This window comes from Pteropus medius, unplaced genomic scaffold, assembly GCF_902729225.1.
Source record: "Pteropus medius unplaced genomic scaffold, Ma_sr-lr_union100, whole genome shotgun sequence".
NCBI classification, from domain to species: domain Eukaryota; kingdom Metazoa; phylum Chordata; class Mammalia; order Chiroptera; family Pteropodidae; genus Pteropus; species Pteropus medius.
Window position 1 is genome coordinate 15,865,944 of NW_024354875.1, and position 19,192 is coordinate 15,885,135.

Here is a 19,192-nt window from a genome sequence, read left to right on the forward strand (position 1 = left end):
GCTTTTTGTCACTGTGTTCACAGAAAGTTGCCTTAGGAAAGCCTTTTATAGGTATGTGGTTATGCGTACCAAGACAGTATTGGATATAACATAATTACATAGTAGCATCATTGTACTATTAATTAGCTAGTGGGGCATAATGATGCTTACTAAAAATGTATAGTGGCACAGAATAAATCTGACCTCAAGAAATAAAAAAAAGAGGAATGATTCCAAACAGCTCTTCTATCAACAGCACAGAGGAGAAAGAACACGGCTAGTGGAGAGAAGTAAGAAAAATATCTGCTAAATCAAGTAGAATGACCAAAACTTTCTCAAAGATCAACAAAAATACCCAGAAAGTCCATATTTTGTATAAGTATAATGGAAAGAAATGACGTCTTCCAGAAGAGAGCACTTAACGTGAGTTTTGAGCACTTGCAGATGCGAAGATTAAGTATTATATAAATATTATCACCTGGGGACCCGGAATGTGAAAACACAAAATGAAAAACTGCAGATCTCACAGAAGAGAATTAGCAACCAGAGAAACAAGGTAACATGGGACTTGAATGTTCTCACACGATCCCCTCCCCTTATCCACGGAGGAGTGCGTGCTGATTAGTGCCAGTGCACTGAATGGTATTTTTAGTCGTGATGATTGTGATTGCCTTAGTGAGTAATAAAGTGGAGAGCTGGTCAGAGATCTCACAAGAGAAGATCAGGTACTTGTATGTGAGCAAAATTTCTAGAAATGTAACTCACTCTAGAGAAACTTCTGTAATTATTGGCAGTAATTCTTGAATAACGCTCTCAGAGCTTTTCTGTGTAGGTGAGACACACCTACGAGCATGCCTGAGCAATAATAAATGCTCGAAGAGTGTTCTCTAGTTTTGCAAATGAGATATATAAATTTAGAGCCAGAGATAAATGCACGGATAACAAAGAAGTTACCACCAGTGGTTTTCCTTCCCTACTCTGCCTTTAGGCTTTGACTTTAAATAAATATTGAACAAATATTTTTAAAATATATGTTTGAAATAGAACCAAAGTATCACTGTCTGAGGTGCCAATGTGTCTCTATCTAGCTCACATAAAACACAAACAGCTCTTAGTTCATAACTTGACTCGAGCTCCTTTCAACAAACACTTCATCGTGTTCTCGAAGATCCCTGTGTTAAAAATTCACTAGAGGTGCTGCTTTATAGAACCCTTCCAGTCTGGCCAGGTGCAGTCTCCTCAATTAGTAGAGTCAAAGCTCTAGCACCACCAAAAACCCATGTCAGACAAAAAGCACTTTTACAGAGTATTTCCCTTTGGGTAAAGTACAGTTTCCATTTGTCTTTCATTGACTCTTTTCTATTTATCTTACCCTCAAAACATCAAACATACTACGACTAGTCTCATCTACCAGACTCTCTTTAAAAAAAATGGTTTATAACTATCTTAATAATATCTTACCTAGAAGAGACGAATATCTTGTGGTCAACCTATCCAATCTGTTTTCAATATCTAGTTGAATTAAGAAGTCAGTAATCATTCGTTCCTACAAATATGAGGTTTTAGTAAATATATTGTTATAAACTTATATGGTGATATGGTGTGTGTGTGTGTTTGTACTAGATGTGTAGCATTACACATCATAAGAGAACATGAACTTGTATATAGAATTACATGTTACAGAACCATGTCCTAAATAACTGAAAACAATTACTAATTTTATTATATTTAACTTGATATTTTTCTTCCAAATTACTTCATAGGCCATGCCTTTGTGTAAGACCAACAGCATACTTGTTCACTCTCAGATGTGCTTAACACCCCACCTTGAGAAGATGTCCTGCTCTCTAGGTGACATCCAAGATGACCCCAAAATGGCCATCTCTACGATAGTCTTGTTCAGGTAAGTTAGGAGGTTTCTGCTAGGCATATGTATGAGACTGTCCCAAAACTCCAAAGGAAGAGGAAGAGTAAATCTGGGCAGAAATGTGACCAGCATGAATACTGAGATGCTCCAAGGAGTTAAGATTAGGGAAAATAGAAATCAAGTGACTAGTGGGAGGCTTGATCCTTTCTCTGGTCCCATGTTTATGACCAGCAAATGCAATCTTAGTAAAACACTAGCTTTCCCCACCCCTAGCCCACCTTGACTGCATGTCCAGTCATCTCCAAATTACTCCCATATGATGAAACACATGTGGTTCAATTTCACCCACTTGATAGATTTCTGAAACTGAGGAAAATAATTCCAGTCTCTGTTTATATAATAAAAGAAGTTCATTAAGTTAGATACCTGCCAAAAAAAAAAGAAAAAGAAGTTCACACCCATGTGACATGAGGAAGCAAGAAAGTAGTTGAGTTCTGTTCTTTTATGCTTTGCTCAGCTCTGCTGCACTAGGCCTCAGATGAGTAATTCTTTTAAGAGAGTTTCAACTTTTAGGTTTGATTCAGAAATTTGTATCCCCTGGGAGGAAGCAGACTAGAGTGGTTTAAGAGAATACTCTGATATTAAACTGACCAGTATCAAATCCAAGCCCTGTCACTTCCTAGTTATCTGACCTCGAACATTCACTTAACCTCAATTTTCTCCCATCTAAAATTTGAATAATCTCAGTACCTGCCTCTTAGAGTTAATATGAGAAATAAATAAAATAGTCCATATAAAATAGTCCATTAACGCAGTAGTGGGCACAAAGGAAAAACTCAGTATGTGTTAGTTGTTATCATTATTTTCATTATTTTCATGTTGGCAATGGGTTTTTGTTTTCGTGTTCTGATTCCAACTGATGATTCAAAAATCTCACTACCTCCCCTTCCAAGTCATTCTCTTTGATTTCGAATATGGAAAGTCAGAGTCATGGAATGGTCTTACAGAGAATAGTGCAATGAGGACTAGAAGTTTGAGCTCCAGTGAGGTGTAGAAGAAAAAGAAGCCAAGGATTAGAAATAAGAGCACCTTTCCACTGCTCAGAATCAGACCACAGAGCCCAAGACTGTCCTGGGAGTAGTGACTGTCCTGTTATCTGTGAAGCCCCTTGTTCCTTTGATTCTTCTTTCTTGTCTCACCTCGTTAAAGGTGCCTATCTCACCTTCAAAAATGAAAGCCAGATGTCAGGATGTCTGAATTTTCAGAATATAAGGTGCTGGTTTTGTAGAAAGTAATGGAAAGAAGCACGCACTATCCTTGGAAAATGATGTTTTGTTATAAATAAGGAAATAGGACATCAGATAAGTTTAGCTTCTCTTGCAGATTGCCAATGAAATGATAATGTATATAGGGATGAGGAAATACAGTAAATTCTTGTTATTTGTGTTAGTTATGTTCTATAAATCCCTGTGAACACTGATTTAGCAAATATTAAACCATTTTTCCTGGAGGAAATACAGGGTTAGGTTTCCATGAGACAGTGGTCATAACATTTTCATCAACCAGTCAATACGTAATCTTATTTTACATGTGTTTCTGTTTAAAGACACTTTATTTAATATATATTGTTGATTCATTAATATTGAACTCAACAGCACCATAACTCATGTCTGAAGCAAGCTTAGCTGACATGTTTTTTCAGTGAGGCTCATCACAGCCTTTTTGCACTTAGGAACACTAGGCAGCACTTCAGCACTATCTTGGGGGGCCATGTTAAACAGCAAAATCACCCAAGGGGGGCCATGAAATTGTGAAAAACACGATATTAAGTATACTGCAAAAAGGACACTTGCTTGTGATGAGAGAGCTGAAAAAAGAAGACAGAACATCACCTTATTCTCTCTCAGCTGAGAATGCATGTACATTGGGTGATTCAAATATTTTACTGTTCTGTGTATGTCCACAAATGACTGTGAAATTACCACTAATATTGATTTGGGGTTACAAATACATTTTAGTGAATAGGCAAATTCTCTAATACAGAATCGGTGAGTAAGGATAATTGACTAAATTAAACTGTTTGACGATATACCTTTCTTCCAGCAGAGTATGTAAGTTCCTTTTTTCCACATACTCACAGACCTAGGCTGCTGAATAACAATAAGCCTTTAAAATGGCAATGGGGAAATTCCACTTAACAAGCAATGTCCCTTAAATACATAGGAAAAACTTAGCAAGAAAAAATAAGACCTATATGTAAAAAACTGTTACACCCTACTGAAATGTATAAAACAAGATCAGAAAAAATGAGAATGTATGTCTTATTTTTAGAAAAGAAACTGAAATAATATAACAAAGTAAATATAAAATCAATATATCTATTTAATGTCAGTTAGAATTTTAATACTGTTTTAGTTGAATATAATGTTCTTAAAGTTCAAATGGAAAGATAATTGCCTGAAATAACTAAGAAAGTGCAGAAAAAGTAGTTGTATTTGATTAATGTTGAATCAAAATATAAAATTATGATGCTATTTGTGCATGTTATAGATTATTTATTAGGAATAACATGACATCCCAGTATATATTAGAAGTAACATGTAACAAAAAAGCTTTCAATTGCATAAGAGAAAATAAGGGAAGGGTGTGTATGTTTATTTTTAAATAAACAATTGTCTTTTTTTTTTTTTGAAAGAGATATAAAAAAATCTATTAAAAAATTCAAGAAAATGTAGGTGACTACATGACAAATTAGAATTTGGGGAAAACTTCTCAACCAAGTTAGGGCATTGGGAAGCTATAACAATATCTATAGATATTTTAACTATGTAGGAATCTAAAAATTTTGTGAGAAATAGATTGCCATAAATGAAGACAATAGAAAAATAGTAAGTTTAGCCAAAAAATTGTAACATAGATAGCAAATTAAAAATTTATATAAATAAATAATATGTAAAAACTTTTAATAATTAACTGGAAAATGTTGTGCAAGCTAATAAAAAATGGGCAAATAATGTGACTAGGCATTTAGCATAAGTGCTTACGTATGCTACTGAGATAGCTAGAATGTAAGCAGTAGAATGTAAACTTGACAAGAGCAAGGATGAATTTTTTGCCTGTTTTGTTTGCTCATGTATTCCTGTTGTAGAACAGTACATAAAGATATAGTAGGTTCTCAATATATATTTCTTAAATAAATGCAAAAACATATACAAAATTCTCCAACTTGGAGTATCTTGGACAATGCAAATTAAAATAACTAGCTATAGTTTTGCGTCTATTATACTGGTAGCAATTTTTAAGAGTTAAGATACCTATTGTTACTGAAGATGTTAAGAGAAGGTGTTTTCAACAGTTGATTATGAAAATATGGATTGTTAAACAGAGTTGGAAGGTCCCTGGCTCCATCTATCAAAATAAAATACACATACATTTTAATCTAGCAGCCCGGTCCTGAGAATCCATTAGTCAGGAAGACAGGAACCATCTATAAGAACATATCCTCTTATAGATAGATATATGTGTATGTTTTTTTTCTATGAACGTGAAGAATGTGCCTTCACGTATCATATGCAAAAAAGAACTATTTGTGCCAGAAAACTATAACTTAAATCATCTTTATAAAACAAACCATAAAGTGAACTAGGGAGAAAATTAGAAAAAAAAGCCAATTAAAATTTTAATGAAGTAAAAATAATTAACTAAAAAATGGTATTAATGTTTCAGTGTGTCACAAGGTTTATTTCTGGAATGTTTTGGATGATAAAATTACCCCCAAATTAAAAGGTTTTCACAATGGCATGCTTATTAAAAAAATTTCCATTGAACGCAGTAAGAATTATGTTTCTCAAAGAGGAGCAAGTGTTCACATTTGTAAATAGAAGTAAAACACTATTGTTTAGAATGTTTAAGCTATGGTTTAGGAATTATAGAAAAAAGTTAAAGAAGAAAATGTGAATTATTTTGAGCATTTTCTGGTGAAAACACAGATTAAAAAATACCACTAAATTAACTACCTCAAGAGTCTTGATGAAAATTTTGATTTGACCAAAAAATTGTGGACATTAGACTAGGATAGACAAAATTTCAGAAAAGTATTCATTTTTTTGTGTTGAAAAATTTAATGTTGTTTTAACAAAATCAATAAGCTTATCTACAAAGAATATTCCTGAGATGGCTGAAGTTGACATCAAACTTCTTAGAAAACTTATACCCAAAGTGGCATACTTGGTAGGAATGAGAAACTTCAATTTAAAAATTTCACTATTTATTGCTATATTTAGCATTATTCATGCTAAAAAGTTGACAATAGGATACATAATGAATATAACAAATAACACTGTAAACTGAAATCATTCCCGTATCTGGACTCATCCTTGAACTGGATGCACAATGTAGTAGATTGCTGCACTACATTGAAGCTAGGTTATAATGAATAAAATAATTTGTTTATGTCTTCTGAATAAAATTCTTGGCTCTATTCCTCAATAGAAGAATAGATTTAAACTTTCTTTGCAGGTTTAAATAATGACCTAATAAAAATCTATGACTATTTTCATGTAAGGGAATGTTTATAATTTGATTTTCTCATTCATGTCTAGTGAAAGTATGTTGTATTAGTTTCCCATGGCTGCTGTAACAAATTACCACAAAGTTGGTGACTTAAAAAAGAAATATATTCTCTGGCAGTTCTGGAGATCAGAATTCTAAAATCAGTTTTATTGAGCTGAAACCAAGGTGTCAGCAAAGCTATGTTTTCTCAGGAAGCTCAAGTTAAGAATCTGTTCTTTACCTCTTCCAACTGCTGGTGGCAATTGGCCATCTTCAGTTTGTAGCTGCATCGCTCCAATCTCTGTCTCCATGGTCACAGTGCCTCCTCCTCTTCTGTGCATTTAGTCTCTTTCTGTATCTCTCATAGGGACATTGGTGATGGCATTTACGGTCCACCCAGATAATCTAAAATAATTTCCCCATCAAGACTCTTAACTTAATCATAACTGCAAAGATATTTTTTTCCCCAAGTAGGGTAAATATTTACAGTTTCCAGAGATTCAGGCATGATATCTTTGGAGCCACCATTTTTCCCACCACACTTGTCTTTGGGAAATTCATTTGGCAAAGAAAAATGTGGCCCATTTTTCTATGCTGAAATCAGTTGCAAGAAATGAAAATAATTTGCTGGATTACATTTCCAACATTGTGAAGATGAAAATTGAATTTCAAAGAAAGTTATATAGTTGTAGACCTTATGAAAATGAAGTAAAATTGATTAGTTTCTTTCTCAGTCAGCGCTGATAGTATAAATGAAGAAATACACCAGGAAATTGCTGAACTGAAGGGCAAAATGGTACTAAAAACTGAATCTGAATCTGTTAGAATACCAGGTTTCTGAAATACCCTAAACATAAAAAGGACCATTGATGGCTTCTTTCCATGTTCAAAGTATATATCTTTGTGAACAGCTGTTTTACATTATGAAACAGAATAAAAATAAATATTATTCTCAGTTAACATTTTTAAGGATGAATTATTTACTACATATCATAACTTGAATATCAGATCTGAATGAATATTTTGGTGCAGAAGAAAAAGTGTGGTTTCCAGGTAAAAAAATCAATGTAATGACAATGAAGAAAGAAAAATTCAGTAATAAGTCTACTTTCAATTTCAATTTTAAAAAATTTTAATTTGAAACATAATTTTAAAATCCATGGTTGAATTATCTTGTATGTTTATGTAGGATAGATTAATTAAAACATAAAAATCTTTATTATGTGTGTGGTAATCAATATTTTCACTTATTCTGCCTTTTGTTACTCTGTTACATTATCTGCCTAGAATCTGCATGCTTTTGAGATTGCAATCTTTGGCTTGTATCTTTTTGTTTCTCAAAAATTAGATTTTCTTAAAAAATCTTGTCTAGTTCTTAATAATTCTAAAGGTTTTTTTCTTTCTCACTTTTATTCTAGTCCTGTGTTATTAAGATAATGCTAGCTGCTAGATAAGCTACAATTCCTCAGTGATTTAACAGAATAGAAATGTGCTTCAGAGTCACATAAACAAAATGGATGTTTCTGATTGGTGGGTGGCTTTCCTGCCAGGAGTGATACAGGGACCCAGTTTCCTTCCATCATTTGGCTTCACTGTCTTTAAAACACAGCTTCTCACATTGCCGCAGAATTAGAAATAGCACGGAGGATGATATGTAGGAGATTTTCTAGGCTAGTCCTGGAAGTGGTGACCCTCACTTTCACTTACATCTTACTGTCTAAGACTCAGTTGCATGACCGCATTTAAATGCAAGGGAATATGATAAATGTCATCTAGCTGTCCTCCTGGCAAGAAAACTTGGATTGATGAATAACCAGTTCCTCCACAACTCTTCTCTCTCACTTAAAAACGAGAAAAAGAACAAAAACTAAATAAAAAGCATTCAGTTTCAATGAAAAAAAAATAGCCAATGTAAATCATAGATTTTATACTATATCTGTCTGATCAGTGACACTACAGAGACTAAAACTGGAATGCTAGGAAATGACATATACTTTAAAGCTCTTGGATTGGGCTGCATGCTTTCCTGAAAGGAGTCACAGTAACTAAAAGCATAGAATAGAATGACAGAATTTTGGGTCAAGATTGGAGAACAAGGAGACGTCTCAGTAGGAATTCTTCATGAGCACTAGAGAAGCCTTACTGATAAATCATTTTTACTGCTAACCCTGCCTAGCTTAAGGAAACCACAGAAAACATGGCATTATTTGTTAAAACTAAGGAAAGAATATAAATAAAAGGTAATGCAAACGTACATTATAGGAAGAATAGAGGAGTTTCTTGAAAGGTAAAAAAAGGGTTCAAAGAAATAGTTCTCACTATTCTCAAATTATAGGCAACAAGATGCTTTTTTTTTATTTGTTGGTTGGTTTTTAGGGATAACAGGTTATATTTTGAAGAACATAATAACAATCTCTGTGGAACATTTGCCTTAAAATGTGTTTATTAAGTACTAACCTGCACAGGGTTATATATTTTTATACAAGTCTTCACATTAAAAAGTCAAGTAAATCGACACTTTTGTTAATATTCTTAATTCATCGCTTTATCAAAACTAATTCCTTTCAGTTTTATCGAGATATAATTGACATGTAGCACTTACAAGTTTAAGATGTACGGCATAATGACCTGACTTACATATATTGTGAAATGATTACCACAATATGGTTAGTTAACATCATCATCTCATGTAGGTTTTAAATAACATTTTTTATTTGCTTTTTTGTTTGTTTTTAAATGAGAACTCTTAGAATCTACTCTCTCAACAACTTTAAATATACCACACAACATTAACTGTAGACATCATGTTGTGCATGACATCCCTGGTACTTATTTATCTTACAATTGGAAATTTGTACTTTTTCATTCAATTTCCCCACCCCTCATCTCCGGTAACCACAAATCTGATCTCTTTTTCTATAAGATTTTTATTGTTTTTTATTTTATTTTATTAATTTTTAGATGTCACATACAAGTGAGATCAGAAAGTATTTGTCTTTATCTGACTTATTCCACTTAATATAATGTCTGCCAAATCCATCCATGTTGTTTCAAATGTCAGGGTATACATAGTAAATATATAGATTGTTTACTGATAAAAAAAGATTTTCGGAGCATATAAGCAAAGTATAGAACAGTAGCTACAATATTATCTATTTGGGGATTTTCATATATACATATATGAGTGTGTGTTGTGTTTGTAAGTTTTATGTGGATGTAAAAGCATTACAGCTATTTGGAAGATTATCAGAATGTCAAGTGGTTCTCTCTTGGTGTTAAGTATATAAGCAAATAGTATTTTTTCTCATGCTTTTTTTTTCCTATTTTTCAAATTAACATGAATTACTTGTTCAATTAAAATATTTTTTGAAAGGACAAATGTATTAACTTATATTCCTGGACAGGTTCAGAAAAATATCTATGGTTTATAAGAAGGGCTTGGTTTCATACCTACTTTGTACATAAAATTTACAAAGGTAAATTAGGTAAACTTACCTGGTTCTCTGGTGTACAAAAGCAGGGTGAAGCAAAAATTGTACAACAAATAAACCTAGTAGAATAGTAGAATTCCCTATGGAAAGTTTCTGTTTTTTTTTTGTTGTTTTGTTTTTTTTGCTTTTCTTAACAGGACATTTTTTAGCTGGTTAAATAGGCAAGGTAATTTTCCCAGCTGTTTGATGCCAAAAAGTTTATGAAATCTCATCAGGCCAACCTATTTGTTCTCTTTTTCACTTGCACTGAGCTGTGGTTTGCATTATTATTTACTAACTAGATTATAGTCCGCTGCTCTCTTTAACTATTTCCCAGCTTTCTTTCATGTGAAGATTTTTTTTAAATTTTTTTTTTATCAAATGCTAGTAATTCATTCATTCAATTTCTGTAGAGAGGATGAATAGCTACATAGCAATCTCAAAGCCACAGGAGAATGTCAGAGGTGTTTCTTAATCTGTTTTACAAATGATTATAACAGCTGAGAAATAAGTCAAGGACAGGAAATCACCTTCTCCAACTAGGAATTTATTGTTCATTTAGGCTTAAGAAAAACCTTAACCCAGTTGGAATGATTACATTTTCTTTTATTTTAAATTTAGAAGACTTAGAAGAAACACACAAAAGGAAAGTGCTTAGGGTATTGCATTAACATTTCCAATTTAGATAATTGGAGTTTTCAATGGAATATTGCTGTCAGGAGATCAATAAAAATATAGACATGGAGATAGCTAGCTAAATTCTATTTATAATTTTTTTCTTCAAAGTCTTTATTTGTGTATTTATCTTTTAATGATTTATTTAAGATGATATTATGTGAAGACAGATAGAGTCTAACTTTCCTCACGTGACAAAAAGCAATAGTACAGAAATGCATCAAAGAAATATGGGCAAAACATTTTATAAGATTGCTTTTTGTGAATGAAAAGTATTCTTGGAATCGATATATATTTAAATATAAACATATACGCACATTGTCTGCCTTTTCATAACCCCCAAATTAGAAATTTTATAAACTTTAAGCTAAGTAACTTTTCTCTCAAAATACATGAGGTTGTGTGATTCCTTTGAATGCTCTCAACTCTACTTTGTCTCTAGCTATTGTTGCCCCAACCAGTTCTGCACCTGCTTTGATCGGCTTTGCACAGGTATAATCTAACAAAATATCTTGGACCTACACAGTGTACTAACCTATCACTTCCTGCCTCGGGGCTTCTCCAACACAGTGATATGAGATACCTGTGGGAATTCACCTGGCACTCAGGCATGTTCTAACACCTTATGCAATGTGATGGTAATGTCCAAGGATCACTCTTGACCAGTGGAAGATGGCATCCAAAATGTAAATGTGCTCCCCTTTCTTCTCTCAAAGGACAATTCAGAGACTCATCTAATAATGCTCCCTAAAGGGTCTGAATGGTCCCTTGCAGCGCTGTCCAATACAATTGCTCTACTGTTCTTTCCCTTTTACTTTTCCTTTCTCTTACTTTTACCCTCAGATATTATTTGCTAATTGAAATACCTACAGACAAGACTTTAACTCAGGCTCTGTGTTCAAAGAAACCCAGGTTAAAACAACAGAAAGCTATCAGAATGGGATTTGGGAATTGACAGTAAGGATCAATTTTTGATTGTAAATGACGTAGGCATAACCTTAAGAATTTTCTACATATTTGACAACAATACTAAAAGTTAACATAATATTACTAATAAATCACATAGCAAAGATACATTTCAAATCTATAAATTATAAAGAAGTATCAGCCATGTTAGAGAAAACGTTGAATTAGCTTTCTATTTTCTCTGTAGAAAATATTACAGAATTGTCATTTGAAGAAGCAAAGTATGCAGTTATACAAAAAAAGGTAAGATTAATAGCATTTTAGAGATGTGGCTAAGCATTAATATTATATACTTTTTTATTTTTCGATATTTCATGATACTATTTCAGGATTGGCTAAGTGACCTGAGCTAGTCAGATTTGAATCTCAGATCTAATGATGGTGGTAGGTCATTTTTGCTGAATTAAGACCTAGAAGAATAGTGCTCTAGGGGCTATAAGCTACTGTCTTGCAACTATGTGGGGTTAGATAATGGAGCCAATACCAAATAGGCAATGCCTTAAAATTAAGAAAGAGAGAAATTATTTGATCCTTAGAATAAGTCACATCTGAAACCATGTTCTATTATATGAGGCAATAAATTCCTCTCTTTCTTAAATAAGTTTGAGCTGAGTTTCCATTATTAACAACAGAAAACAAAGATACACAGGCATCACTGTCCTCTTGAATACGATGGAAGACAGAGCCTTTGGTTTCTGATATAAGAACCTTATCTAATTATTTCTAATGTTATTTCATCATGCCCGTGAGATCCTGAATAAATCTTACTTATTCTTTGTTTCTTAGCTTTCTTGTCATTGCCTCAGGAAAAACTTTTCTGGTGTTGAATAGGTTATTTTCCCTGATTTGCATTTTCATAGCACCCTGTAATTTTTTTCATATTATAGATAGATAGATAGATAAACAGATACATTTGTTTTCAATGTCTTTCGATGTCTATAAGCTCCATGAGGGAGGCCTGATGTCTACTCTTATTTTAAAAATTATATTTACAGTACTGAGCCCGAAATCTAGTATGAAAAGAATATTACAGTAGTTCCCTGTATCTGCAGTTTTTATTTTCAAAGTTTCAATTACATGCAGTCAACTGCAGTCTGAATATATTACATGCAAAATTCCAGAAATAAACAATGGATAAGTTTTAAGTAATTGCTCTTCTGAGTAGTATGATGAAATCTCTCACTATCTCTCTCCATCCTACCCAGGATGTGAATCATTCCTTTGTTCAGTGTATTCACATTGTATACACTACCCTCCTGTTACTCACCTAGTAGGTTTCTTCATTATTGGATTGACCGTTGTGGAATCACAGTGCTTGTCCCAAAAAAGGGTTAATAAGTAACCTTATTTTACTTAGTAATGGCCACAAAGTACAAGAGTAGTGATGCTGGCAATTAGGATATGCCAAAGAGAAGACTTGAAGTGCTTCCTTTAAGTAAAAAAGTGAAAGTTCTCAAGTTAATTAAGAAAGAAAAATATTGTATGCTGAGGTTCTGAGAACAAATCTTCTATTCATGAAATTGTTTGGAAGGAAAAAGAAATTCATGCTAGTTTTGCATTAGCACTTTGACTGCAAAAGTTATGGCCACAGTGAATGATAAATGCTTAGTTAAGATGGGTGGGCATTAAATTTGTGGGTAGAAGACATGAACAGAAAACATGGTCTAACTAGCAATGGGTTGCACGAGAAAGCATCAAGCTTATACAAAGACTTCAGCAAGGAATCTCTTGAAACGAGTGACACTAAGGCATTTACTGCAAATGAAGGATAGTTACACAGATTCAGGAATAGGTTTGGACAGGAAAATATAAAAATTACTAAAGAGAAAGAGACCACATTCACAACTTTTATTGTAGAATATTGTTACAATAATTCTATTTCATTATTATTTTTATGAATCTCTTACTGTGCCTGATTTATAAATTAAACTTTACCATAGTTATGTATTTATAGGGAAAAACATAGTATACCTAGGGTTCTGTACTATTCATGTTTTCGGGCATCCACTGGAGGTCTTCAAATGTTTTCCCTGTACATAAGGTGGAACAAATGAATGATTGAACTCACAAACTTGAAAAGCCAGAATCTTAGAATTAGTGTCTAAATAAGTATATGACACTATATACTTATATATATGTGTGTATCATATATGTGTATGTGTGTGTATGTGTGTGTGTGTGCATACACACACACACATTTGAGAATGTGGAGAGAAGATATTTAATAGCCCTGAATTTTATGTAACAACCACAGAGCTTAAGACTCCTTCAAATCCATTTGATCAAAGAGGAATGTATGATCAGAATGAGTCAGCAAATATCTATTTTATTTTATGTTGAAATATTTTTATACAAATTATATAAAGAAAATATTTATACTACCTTGGTAGAATATGTGTAATGAGGCTAGCTAAACATTTGAGATAAGAATAAGTCGTTGAAAAAGCTAGAGTAAAAGGATTCAGAATGAAATACAAGTGAATTCCTTGTGATGTGACTATCAGGGGATGAGCACCACCATAGGAAAAGAGATTAACTGCCTATAAAAGCAAATTGACTACAACCCAGAAGAGTAGAAACCCACGTCATCTCTATTGTAGCTAAATGAAATTACTGTGATTCTATCCTGATATGGCCATAAGAGGTAAGAAAAATTATCCTAAACTTGGAAATAAGACAAAAGAGAGTACAAGATATTTTTTTTCAATGACATACTTAGAACTGGAACATTTTGTTAACAGGTCCATCCTTTGATTATTTGATCCTCCCGGAGAATATAGCTTTGAACTTAAATGTTACTTAGAGATTCTTTTTTTCTATAGAAAAGATCACCCCAAAGATTGTGGTCTTAATGTCCTATTGGACCTGAACAAGCTTTGTATCTTACCTAGATACAACTAATTTTCATGTTTTTAAACGTCTGTGTAACTAGTTCCTCAAATATTTTTTGAACCAGCTTTACCATCATACCGGTCACATAATTAATGAGTTAATAATCATCAGTGATACATCTTTCGTATAAAAAACTTGTCTTTAATTTTTTGAAAATTATCCTTTGATATGCCCATTCTTGTTTATTTACTGCAATAGTTTTAAGAAATATTTAAGCCATTAATAAATGCATTTTGGAATTCTGTTTTCTTCCATTGACAACGTGAGAAAGAAGCTTATTTTTATTTTTGTTTTTTTAAATCACTAGAGCTAATTTTTCTTTATGTTGAGTGGATTTTATAAACTGGTTCTTCCATGTAACAGAGCTACTCTCTTCTCATTGAAACTGGTTAAATTTCACAAGCAGCATCTACACATTCCACCCTTACATAATAGAATTTGACACATCATATGATCCTAACGGCCCTCGGCACAAGCTAGGTGTTGGCCACTTCAAGTGTTTGGGTACTCTCAGCCTTTCCTTCTACCGCTTTGGTATTTTTTCCCCAGCTTTCGTAAGGTCAGAAACCACTAGGCAACTCAAGGAAGTGACTTAGTAAGTACTTGGAAACACTTATTTCTAGGAATTTTGAAAGCAGTGTGAGATATGACAGGGCCGCCAACATGGATGCGTTGTTACCGAGGTGGGAGGCCTAAGGGAGTGTTATTAACGATGTCTACTAAAGCCATCTTTTAGGCGCCTCTGTCCCTGTGTAGTCAGTACACCATCTGGCGGTTAGGCATGGTGCCATTTTGACAGATGGGACAGAGTAGAGGAGGCTCTGAGACCATGTATTGCTATCAACCATGATGTTGGATAGCGTTTTCAGTCAAAATACTCAACCAAATCTTTTTTGCCTCATCTTTTAGTTCCTCTGTAGGAGATGATATTTATTTTTTTGAGTGAGGAAAAGACAAGAAATGGTTTCCTCTTGGGAGTCTGGTGCTATCAGAGTATGAGTTGGTGCCAAATCTCGTACATGTTATATTACACAGCTTTAGCAAACTGACTCTTTTATGGGGGGGTGGGAGGAAGGTAGAGGTAGATGGGGTAAAAGAGGTCAAATATGTGGTGACATTAAAGAATTAAAAATGGAAAAAAACTGACTCTTTTTTAATATTTCCCTTTCAAAACAGTTTATAACAGCTTCATTTTTAGCCTCATATTTTGGTACGTTTATGAACTCTTTTGGATGAGATTTAGAAACGAAGCAGATTCAGTCACATTTTTTTTCCCCCTTTTGATGTCCTAGAAAGTACTTGAATTGAGAAGGAAAAAGCTATCAGTCATTGGCCACTTGGAAAATTTTTAGTGGGCACTTAATTTAGACATAACAGCATGTTGTGATTCAAAGGAGTAAATTACACAGTTCTTGCCCTCAAGAAACTTGTCAATTTGGGGGGAAGATAAAACACATTTTATCTTTCATTATTTCTTCTTTCATTATAATGACAACATTTCTTCTTTCATTATAAAACTAATTAATAACTGAAACAGAGCATTTGGAAAATACAGACATGTGGAAGAAAAATAAAAATGATTCATAGCCTCATCACACAAAAGCAATTTCTGCTATACTTTGGAGTGTTCATCCCTAGTTTTTTTTTTTTTTTTCAGAACATAATCTTTACTTGGTTCATATATTTATGGTTATATTATATATACAGCTTTTGATACCACTCTTTTTTAATATGCTATAAATTAATATTATAATATTAATAAGTATCTTGTAAACATCATTTTTAAAGACTGTGTAATAGTACAGCAAGTGAATGCACTAGAGTTTACAATATAATTTCTCTATTTTGGGGCCTTGTGGTTGTTTCTAAAATTTTGTTAATAGATATAAGGCTTCAGTAAACATCTTTGTATATAAAATTGTTTCAGCTTTTAGGATTATATTCTTAGAAAATATCCCCAGAAGTAAACTTTTTGGGCCAAAGGAAATAAATATTTATTAAAGATTCTTCAAACATGATCATTATATATTATTTGTTATTGAGTATACATTTTATTTCAGGCATTATATAAAGCATTTGTACTCACAAATCTTTCCTTAACATTTATAACTATCATACTAGGTAGGTATTTTAATTCCAATTTAGTTGACAAAGCAAGAAAGATACATTTGTCATAGAGCCAGTCATGAGTACAAATGCAAGGAATAAAATGTTTGCTTTTTGCCTCCTATCCAGTTCTTATTCCACAACACTACCATGATTACTTTAGATGGGAGTTGTTTAAAAATTAGTAAGCTTATTATTTACCTACTTTAAAAAGTCAGTGGCATAGTTTAACTATAGATAAATACTGACTTCCAGCAAGTTTTGGTGGCCTTCCTTTTATATGGGAACCCCGAGATCTTCTACCTCTCTAAAGGTATCTTTCGCTAGGATTTCCAAATCTCATCCTCTGACTAGGAAAAAAATTAATGAAGGGAAGGAAAAATTATATGCAGCAACAAGTAATTTGCATGCTGTTTGAGAAGCTTACTCTGGTAAATCTTTCTATCTTTCTACCTGGTGGTTTTGAAATGTAAACATTTCATATTTCAAGTTTTTAAAAAAATCTCCTCAGAGGGATGTATTTCATCTATTAGTTTTATTATCTGTTATATTTTAATGTGTTCTATGTGTACCTGACACATTTTCCCACCTCACTGGAAGTTCCTTGGAGTTAAGAAATAGATCTCATATGCAATTCTCTATACATAAGAATTACTAAAAATTCCCATAATATGGCATGAATTATTTATATGTTATAAATTACCTTTCTTTGGAAAGACAGATAAAACGTTGTTCCACTAGAACCTTCACTAAAGTGTTCAGACAACAAAGACAAATGTTCTTGTCATGTTTGTACTCTTTTAAAAAATCAGAATACATAAATATTTAAATATCTTTTTGAAAAAGAAATATTACAGATATTATATATTTGTAGCAATTCATAATTTTTCTACTTCATGGGATTACAGTGCCCTTGGACATCTCATAACATAAGTCTTGTATTTTGATAACACTCAGAGGGCTAGCTGTCATGAGTTTGCTTCATTATTTTGTTAGGGGCCATTTTGTGCATATTTATAATTTATTTCATAGACCAATCTGTTGAAAAGTGCTATGGGTGTTAGAAATTATAATACCAAAACCCACCATAGTAATAATAATTCTTTAAATAAAATATATTTGGATCTTTTGTTCCAATTATAGAAATTATGTGGACCAAGAAATATGTATGTATTGGTGGATCAGAGATTCCATTGGAAAAAATGAAATAAAAAATTATTTATTTCTCAAGTGGGATGAGTTTATATTGATCATTACTCTTCCATGACAGAAATAGCTACAAGCCTCAATTTTTATGGCATTGACAGATTAGCTCCTTATCATTCCATTTTTTTAAAAATTAACCAAAAATGTACTTTGCTTTTGGGAAAAAAGACTTTTGTTCATATTTTGTTATTGAAAATAAAATCTGGAATGCAGGTTTTATTTCAAACAATTCAGCATACTAAAAAATTACAAGAAAACACTATAGGGTCTTCATCAAGAAGAAGAGATGAAGAAGCATAAATACTAGTAAAGAAGGACATGCACACATGCATTAATATATACACACTATCTATCAGTGCGTCACATTCATTTTTCATTATACGCCAAGTATCACTGACGAGTGCAAAAAAGTCAGATGAGATACTTGTTCGAACATTAATGCATCTCTTTGTTACAATCCTCTTGTCTAGTATCTGTTTATATATATATAATCTAAGAATTTATTTTATCACATTTATAAATGTTGTTACTTTCTATGGTCTTTAGTGAGAACTCTGAGCATATTCTTCAAATGACACTCTAAAAATCCTAGTAGAAATTCTTGTACCTGTGTACACCACCACATGGATAAGAATTTTCATAGTTCATGATAGAAAAGCAAACAAGCAAACAAATATTTTTTAATCCCAAACTGAAAACAACTGCAATACATATTAACGATAAAAAGAGATAAATGCGAATGATGGTATTTCAGAGAAAACTATACTGCAGTGAAACATTAACATGGATGAATCTCAGAGGCTTATACTTGCGTAAAAAAACAAGTCATAGAAGAATACACACAGTATAAATCTTTTCATATAAATTTAGAAAATAGTAACACTAAACAAATGGTAAAATATAATTAAAAATAAGAATAAACTCAAAGTCAAGATATTTGTTAGGGAAATTAAAGGAATGTAATTAGAGTATCACACAGGGAGTTTCAAAAGTATATATGATCTTATTATTCTAAAGTTTAGCTATGGGGACATATGAGTTCATTTTATTATTTATTGTACATAAGCTTTACAGAATTTCTGTATGTATAATACTTCTACAATAGCAAAATATTTTAATTCTTGATTAAAATGAATTATAACGAATGGTTTCGTATAATGTTATTTATAATAATAAATAATATAAAGGTTTATGAATCATGAGAAATTCTCCAGAAAGCTGGACTTATGCTATCACTGATAAGAGCCTTGGGAAAATCATTTAAACTCACTAATGTCAATTTTCTCATTTTTAACCTAAAAATAATTTGCAGCTCTTCCTTTATGATAGAATTGTTGTCAGATTTAAATGAGCTATTGAATGTAAAGGACCCACATATCATTAAATTTAGAATTTAAAAAATTTTACATATAATAATTTAAAATTTTAGAATATGGGTTATACAGCTAAGTTCTACAATATTGCAAACAATGTTTATACA

The 19,192-nt window shown here is 32.4% G+C and overlaps 1 long non-coding RNA gene across 1 annotated transcript in view; it reads left to right on the plus strand.

The window, feature by feature from the left end:
- Positions 1 to 200: 200 nt before the first annotated feature.
- Positions 201 to 19,192, plus strand: part of LOC120596994 (uncharacterized) — a 34,486-nt gene continuing 15,494 nt past the window's right edge. The window contains exons 1-2 of the long non-coding RNA XR_005651299.1: positions 201 to 535; positions 1,743 to 1,882. This is a non-coding gene — a long non-coding RNA (uncharacterized LOC120596994). The remainder of the gene's footprint in view (positions 536 to 1,742; positions 1,883 to 19,192) is intronic.